The sequence below is a fragment of the Paramormyrops kingsleyae genome, chromosome 11 (assembly GCF_048594095.1).
Source record: "Paramormyrops kingsleyae isolate MSU_618 chromosome 11, PKINGS_0.4, whole genome shotgun sequence".
NCBI classification, from domain to species: Eukaryota; Metazoa; Chordata; class Actinopteri; order Osteoglossiformes; family Mormyridae; genus Paramormyrops; species Paramormyrops kingsleyae.
In genome coordinates, this window is record NC_132807.1 from 9,246,994 (window position 1) to 9,255,701 (window position 8,708).

Genomic DNA, 8,708 nt, shown 5'->3' on the forward strand with positions numbered 1-8,708 from the left:
CCATAAAATAATAACTGGCTTTTACCGAGAAAATAAGCACTCAATTTAATTATATGGCTAAGATCATCAGTTCTGGAGCAATCTAAAGCAAATGGGACCGACATTTTGCGAATTAATTCCGTTTGTGGTTCGTTGGTATTTCATCATTGACTTTTAATACACTGTTTTCCATTTTATTTGTTTTGTGTTTTTTGAAATGAAAATCAATGATGATTTTCATAGGGAATCCGTATTCATGTTTTGCAATACTTGCTGAGCTTTTTAAAAAAATATAAAGGTAGACCCCTAATTTATATTCCAGTCTAGAAACATTATTATTATTATTATTATTATTATTATTATTAAAGAATCGTGATGTGCAGATGGAGTTTGCCCGTGTGATTTAATGTTTTGTCATACGTTTAATTTTTGAAAACTTTGAAGTAACCCGTACCAATCTAAGCATTGTCATTTTTAGTTTATTAATCTAATTACTAATGACGGTAGTATAATGTGTTTGCTATTTAACCCTCAAGTAGCTCTCTAATATAGAGGAATATAGTCTGTCACGAATAAAATATTAATTACTTTAGATTGTTTGGTACATTTGTCAGTGAAGTTGATGATTAGCAATGCAAAGTGAATTGTGAAGGATATTTATCACATGATTCGCGGTTTCATATCATCTGGCGGTAAAGAGAAGCGGAGCGGTAGAGCCGCCGTCATCCCGTCAGAGATCCGCCCTGCCTGCAGCTACCGAAACAGACCCTTTTTAATGTTGAATACTGTTTAATTTATCCATACATGGCAATTTGCTACGTATCGCTTTAGGGGCCTGGTTTCTCAAAAGAGAAAATGGTCCCCAACTGAATAGGGTAAAAATACATTACTGGATGCAATCTGAACTATTCATTGCATCGACTGCAATTCTTATGCTGCATTAACGTGGGCAATTTCATGCATATGAATATGGATCGTGCTGAATCTAATTTCATCATGATTAGTTCGTATGGTGGGCTGGGAAATGTAATGTCTGGGTGTGATCTGAGTTTTGGTGCGTATTTACATCACAGGGTTGTGCATTGGGTCCGAGGAGAGGAGGGGGGCCGGAGGCCGTGCGTGTCACCGTTTAGCCCCCCCTCTCCCCCCGGTCTCTCTCTCTCTCACACACACACACACACCCTCTCTTCTCCTCCATCGCTCTGGGCTGTTTACATACCCGCTCACCTGCCACAAAGGAAATGAATAGCTAACATACTCATTTGCATGAACCCCATCTTTATAACTGCTCATCTCACACTTAAAAAACATGAATGTGTTCCGCAGCCCGACGTAGGCACTTTTAAAGATGGATGAGCAGATCAGAGTGGCAATTAATTTCCCAGCGTAGCTTTTTCGGATTTAAAGGTCCCCAGAGTGCGGCAGAGGCACAGCCTGTCTCCCCAACGCGCAGGACTCGGGCTCCGAGCAACGCCGAGTCTAAGCAAACATAACTGTCATCTCGCACCACGCCCCCCCCCCCCCCCCCGAAAAAAAAAAACCTTTCCTGGCAGAGTAATTGAGAGTTTGAAGTTCCTGTGGAGTCCGCCCAGCATCTGCTCGTGTCGAGGGCCCTCCTCTGCGCTGCCTTCCCTATGGCGACAGGAGCGCTGGGGAGGGACAGGAGCGCCGGGATGGGCTGGGTAGAGCCGGCATCACAGTCCAGTGGATGGCGGCGCTTCAGACGTGTTTAATGTGATGGCGGCTTAGTCAGGGTAGGTAATAGGCCTACAGGTTAGAACTGATCACGAGTGTGATACAGATGGGCAGGTTGTTTTTAGTGAGCTAAAATAAATGTGCATGCTGCAGATCTTCGCTGTATGCACATTGGCTCGTGAGGAGAGAATGAGATTTCAAGTTTCTGGAAGGCGTTCCGCTTTTATACCCTCAGTTATAACCTAATGTGCTCCAGATTAAAAAAAACACTTGGTGAAATTGAAAGTCTGTTTGAATAAAATAATCACCTAAGCGCTAAAATAATAAATTACTCATACTGAATGTGTTTTCGTTTTAATAATATTCATGGTCTAATGGAACTCATTTTAGCGTGATGGGTGTAGACTTATCTGAAGATCTTTGGCAAAGAATAACGAGTCACCGTTATCACAGTCGTGTCCGCCGACATGGCCCGTACCCATTGGCCCCAATTACAGAAATCGTCACCATATGTTGGTATGTTGTCAGATCGATTATCTTTGACGACAAAACCCTTCCCTCTTTAAAACGAAAAAGCGAGGAGACATTGTTAGTGTACAATGAGGGGAAACGGTTAAGGTCCGAGTATAACAAATAATTATTTTGCCCCGAGAGATGATTTATGAGCCGTGATATGACACGCAATGGTAAATGCAGGTAATATTATCTGGGCTTAAAATATTAAGCAATAATATCTGGGCTAAAACGCTGTTAATCATCAACATTTGATTAGTCTTTATAGACAAGATGTTGCGGTTCGGAGCGAATGAGACACGTGATAATGATCGTTTGACACTTAAGTAAGAGAAATTCGCTTAGTGTGGCATATAAATGATATTAAATCCAAAGAAAGAAATTAATTCATACTGAATGATTCAGATTACGTCTAAGATACCAAAATAATTATAGTTTGATTATATTAGGCCTGTCGCTCATTGTTTTTTCTTTTTTCTGTGAAAAAGAGTTTCGCGAATTGTTAATTGAACAAAAGGTTTAAATTCTTCTTCTTCTGAGTATTTTTTTTCTATCTGGAAGAGTAGTTATTCATTATGTGGTTTTAAGGCTGCCTGAATGCCACTTTCATCTAGGGGACTGACTTCTACATTAGTGGAAACTGACTTCCAACGACATCTGCATTGAATTATTTAATATTCTGGCGATTCTCCGTTTACTTTGTCTGTTCAGGTCTACATGTGTCCAAGTCATTTTCTTCGAATCCCGAGTCTCTTGAAAATTATGCCACGTTACTGACACGTGATGTTTAATCCATCAGTTCATCTGAATGTACATTGGCCAATACGATTTGTGCGAAGCAGAAGTTTTTGTGCAGGGTACACTCCGGAATGGATGGTGGTCCCCACTCTCTTTCATACACACACACACACATGCGCATACACACACACACACATACGCATACACACACGCACACACACACACGCACATACACACACACGCGCATACACATACACACACGCACACATACACAGATTTATACAGGTACACAATTAATTACTGTATTATATTATTAAATTACATCTACGTTACAACCTATACTCCAACTTATTCGACTGTATACACTGTCCGATGAGCTGACTGAGTACAGCATAAAGCTGTTATTTATGTACGACATAGCCCCGCATGCTTTACAGAATATTTTTATTTCTATTGAATAACACCCGAAAAAAGTGCATGTTGACTAAGTGCGGTCTGCGGTCCATATCATTGAAGTTACCTTTTGTATCTGTCCTCTGGAAACCTTCCAGCTCGAGTCCTTTGCAGTGTTTGAAAATAACCACTAGAGGGAGCAAGAAACCTTAAAATAGCCAAATTCCCAAAATATACAAGTTTTTCTCTACCTGATACAATATTTTCTTTCGGCAAAGTGCTATACGTGTACAAGCAAAGTTTTTAAATATTTTAAAACGTACCTGAATATAGTGTAAATTTTATACCTCGTGAAAAGAAAATCCTTGTGGTATATAAAAATATAAATAAATCAAGACAAACAGAGAAATAGATCATAAATTCAATTTACCCAACGATATACTGAACGAGACGTCTATACATATATATATGTGTGTGTGTGTGTGTATATATATATATATATATATATATATATATATATATATATATATATATATTATTATTATTATTTTAAAGATAAAATTCCATGTACAAAGATACTTAGGAGATATAAACACAAGATAAGTCATTCAAGAAATTTACATCAAATAGACTTGTTTGTGGCTGGCGAAGATGATATTTAATGTTTAAATAACAGGGCTAACAAAGCATCATAATATTATGAATGGCTGAACAGTGACAGGACATGTCAGATGCCCACTATAGGTTAGGGCTGTCAGACTGTCTCTGGATGGCTCTGGGTATAAGCTGGCTTTCACTCTAACAGATCATTCAGTAGCAGTTAATTATCTGTGGTATTAATGTGTATGTCCCCCACACAAATCTTTGAACCACTCTGAATGCACATTAATTTGGAAAATTGTTAAATTATTTTAAAAATGTTTAAATTAAGTATTTGATAAGTAAGTCATTAGCAGCTGCCCGAGTGCTCAGTCGTCAGCATGTTGATAACAGGGATTGTTGTTCATTTGCAGCCTGTATAATTAACACGGTTTTATGTCAATGTCAGTTCAATGCTGTGACCTCACTGCAGACAGATATTAGCCTAACGGCAAATTAAGTCCCATTCTCTCACTTCAGGCCGTGTCTTTTGAATATACAAATATAATGGTCATTTTTGCTATGATGCACGTCTGCCTTTCATGTGTCATTTTTCTGCCTGATAATTGTGTTGGTTCATATAAGGTAAATGCTGTCTGCTAATATTAGACATGATATTGGATATGACTGCTTGAGATCTTTTTATGAGGACAAAGCGCCCCGGAGCACCTGATTGGCTGGCTCCAGCAGTGACTGACTGGCCAACCCTGGACCCAGGAAGCCGGAAGAGTTGCAGCTTGTTTATGGTGTTAGGTTTATCTATTTGTTAATCGTAGGCAATTAAGCTAGTCACGTATTTAAGGAGCCAGATCCGACTGATGTACAAGCGCTGCTTTGAGTTTGATCAACCGATCACAGGGGGGTCATTTGGCCGAACCCATGGAGAGCCGTGCGCATACAAAGATGAATAATTATTGTGATTTATTAACCTTGTTGAAGGGAACCAAATCAGCCTACTATAGCACAGGCAGCTGATACCAAAAAACAGACGCTAGGACTGGAATGAGAATTTCATGAGTCCTTTGACATGTTTGTGACAATAATTGCCATATATGGCCATACCTTTGCTGATGGAGCCAGCCAGTGTGTGCTGCTCCAGTGTGTGCTGCTCCAGTGTGTGCTGCGCCCATGTGACTGTCTTTGATGTTTTTTTTTCTGTGACTTATAGCAGTACAACCATCGTCAACCATCAGCCAAGGCGTGCCGGCATCACCCATGTCACAACGGGACAGTCACATCTGTAGACTTTTTCAGCAGTCAAACAAAAGTGTGACGCCACATGGCAGTGACATGCGCTGGTGATGTGCACGGTCTGAGCGGGGGGGGGGGGGGGAGCGGGGGGGGGGGTGGCTTTCTGTTGCCTATTCTTAGTCAGAGCAGGCACATGTGCGTGGGCAAACACAAAAAACAGAGAAAACAAAGAAATCCTCGGCGAATGGACCTTTATGCACAGATAAATCATCCACTCATCCCTGCAGTGTGTTGTGTGGGCATTTTTCATCCGACGCAAAGCATCACTGGAGACCTTTGATGCTAAATAAAAACAACCTTTTAGTTTAGGAAATGGATGTGCTGCTGCATTCAGACCTAATTCTGACATTTAAAAATAATTTACTGTAGCTCCCCCCCCAATAACATCCACCCTCAACTAATTTTTTATGCATGTCCGTGCAATTTATATAGTTGCTTGCTGCCTGCAATTTCTGCCGGAATGTTTGTGCACAAATTGCACTGAAGTTTGTGTGGGATGGGGCTGGCTGGAGCCGGTACAGTCTAACTAGTTCGTCTTCTGATGTGGATCAAGGAGAAAGAAAATGTCCCATTTTTCCAATCCAAATATTCGGAAAGGCAGAGCGCTTTTCCTTTTTTTTTTTTGAAGTTTCCAAGGCCTTAGTCAGTCTGTGGAATGGCACGTCTCCCGGTCACATGCAAACAGTGCCTGCGACAAGGGTGTGAGACACACCTGCCCTTTATTGCCTCTTTGGACCCCCCGTCCCTATAGACCGGATATGGGGGGGGGGGGGGCACAAGATAGGGAAGTAACTTGGGGGAAGTTTTTTTTTTGAGGCAGTGGAGGCTGGGGGTTGAAGGGCAGAGGGGATGGGGGATGGGCAGGAACGCCATGTGCCGCCACAGACTTGGAGCTGTCAGGGCTGCCGAGAGATTGATGGCTGTACGGAGGAGAAAACAGCCTGCAGCGCTTTGCCAGATGCAGCTACGGATATTTCATGGCACATGGCTCCACGCCCCGCACCACTCTCACTCCAGCTGCGTCAGAGCGGCAAAGTGTGCTTTAATAACAGCCTTGGGTGCCTCTGTTATCTAAGCTGGCCCCTGGACGGCTGCTGTGGCAATTGTGGGCTTTGCAAAGTTGGGGGGGGGGGCTCCCATTCGAACGTCTCAGTGTGATGACCATGCTGGCCTGTCCCTTAGCATTTTGCATCATGGGCTGCTACGCTGTAGTTTTATGGTTGCATGCTGATGAGAAATTAGTACAGCCGCGACTGCAATCTGAACGGCCGCATTCCGAAGGCCCGCACTCCGAAGGCCCACAATCCGAACGGCCGCACTCCGAATGGCCGCACTCTGAACGGCCGCACTCTGAAGGCCCGCAATCCGAACGGCCGCACTCCAAAGGCCCGCAATCCGAACGGCCGCACTCCAAAGGCCCGCAATCCGAACGGCCGCACTCCGAACGGCCACATTCTGAATGGCCGCAAGCCAAATGGCCACCAGGCTGGGGGGTGAAGCTGCATGTAAACACAGTCGGATTACAGCTCTGTGCACATACACTGCAGGGCCTGAAAATCAGGCATACTGGGGAATATATTAGGCAAGAGTGAAGCCAAATGTTGCAGTAACAAGGTCGTAGGCCGCATATCTGGTTCGTGGCGGGGTCACACACATGGCGATGTGTGCCCTGCCCCAGTCCCTCTTTCTCACAGCACTTGTGTTACTTTCTGGGCTGTCAGCGCAGTCCAGACCCCCCGTGCATTCCCCTGGGGGGGCCGCCACAATGCCATTATCATCCATCGGATTGTGTTTGCCCATTACCCATTGGGGGCTGCCGTCTTGCCTTTTGTCTGGAGCGATTCCTCACCCTGGGCCCCCCCAGTCCGTCCCCTCTGCCCTCTCTGTCTGCTGCAGTCCATCTGCCCCCTATCCGCCCCCTCCCCCTACACACACGCGCACACGCACATGCACACGCTCACCACCAGCTGGCCATGCTGCCCAATCCCCCGGGATGCAAACAGGTGCAGGAGACACTCGGGAGGACACAGCACCTCTCAGACCTGCCAGCGCGACTCCGGAAGAGGACGCATGGTAATTGTTCTCGTACTCAATCCAGTCGCCTGAATAGATGCCACAGAGGGGGAAGTGCAGCCACTTGTTTGTTCTGAATGTGGAAGACGAGCAAACAGAGGTGCAAGTCTGTACTACTGATTAACGATGCTTTTGTGTTTCTTCTTGAAATAGCCATGCATCCTGGGTACCAGGACCTGTCAGACCTAAGATGACCACAGATTATTTGCACGTGGGAACACTGTAGTCTGACTCTAATCATTTGTTGTTCAAAACTTTAATTTCTTCGCAGATCAGTATTTAGTGAATTTTGTCAGCTTTATAGATCAAACACTTTAGAATGCTCAGCTGAATTACATTTTAATGACAGAAAATATGTACGTCTGTATATATGTGTATATATGTCTGTACTGCAGTAGTTTTTCCTAAAAGCTGTAAGTTTCATTTTCTGCTTCTCAATTCAGAAGAACGAAGATGCGGCAGATTTTTAATTTCCTGTGTTGCTGCTTGTGAGATTTCTTTCACTGACTGCTGAGTGTATAATAAGTACCTACAGGTGTGTGGGGTCACTCTACCTCGAGGAGGAGGGTGCATTGTGAAGGTCAAACGGAAACTTTGTTAATAAACGGCTTTAAAGTACTATCGTCCATGACTCTTGTCCAAGACAGGAAATGCAGACCCCCTGCCAAGAACAAATGTAAAACTATACAGACGCGTACGTCTAAAATAGATGAAAGGGAAGCTTGGATGCAATGCTAGGTTTGTCAATCGGCATTTTCCGATATTTTTAGCACAAGGCAGTAAGTTGGTTTTGGTGGTACGGCCCTTACCAATAGTACCATAGATATGACACACATTCAATAGTACAGGATGCCGTAAAAATTGTCTTTAAGGCACGTACATACAGCTACAAGTCCTTGTAAGTATATTTCTGTTCTAAAATTCCTTTATGTAGCAAGCAGGATCAAAATCCACAAGGCTAGTTCTGGCTCGGCAATCATGCAGTGATAAAAATCAACAGAAAGCGATATTCTGGCAACGGCAGCTTTACTGTAACAGGTTAAGCACTTTACACACAGGTCTTACAATTAGGCCCCTCTAGGAGACTTAAACCAATACCCACAAGGATACAGTCGGTCTATAAGGGCAAGATCAGAGTGCGCAATCTGAATATGAGAAGGAAGACAGTAAAAACATCATAGAAAATGTTGTTTTCTCAGCATAAATCCTTTATTGTGTTTTTGTTTCTACCTGACCTTGTAATGCACACATTTTTACTGAATTGTTTATAAGTTTCGCCAACTTTTAATTGATAAATAAAACATAGCTTTGTACTAAAAAAAAAAAAAAAAAACGAAAATGAAATGCAGACTTCAAAAATGTTGCCCTTGTGTTAGAAAGGCAGCTGGGTATCTGTCCTCAGAGGGTAACATCTGGGTGGTACAGTG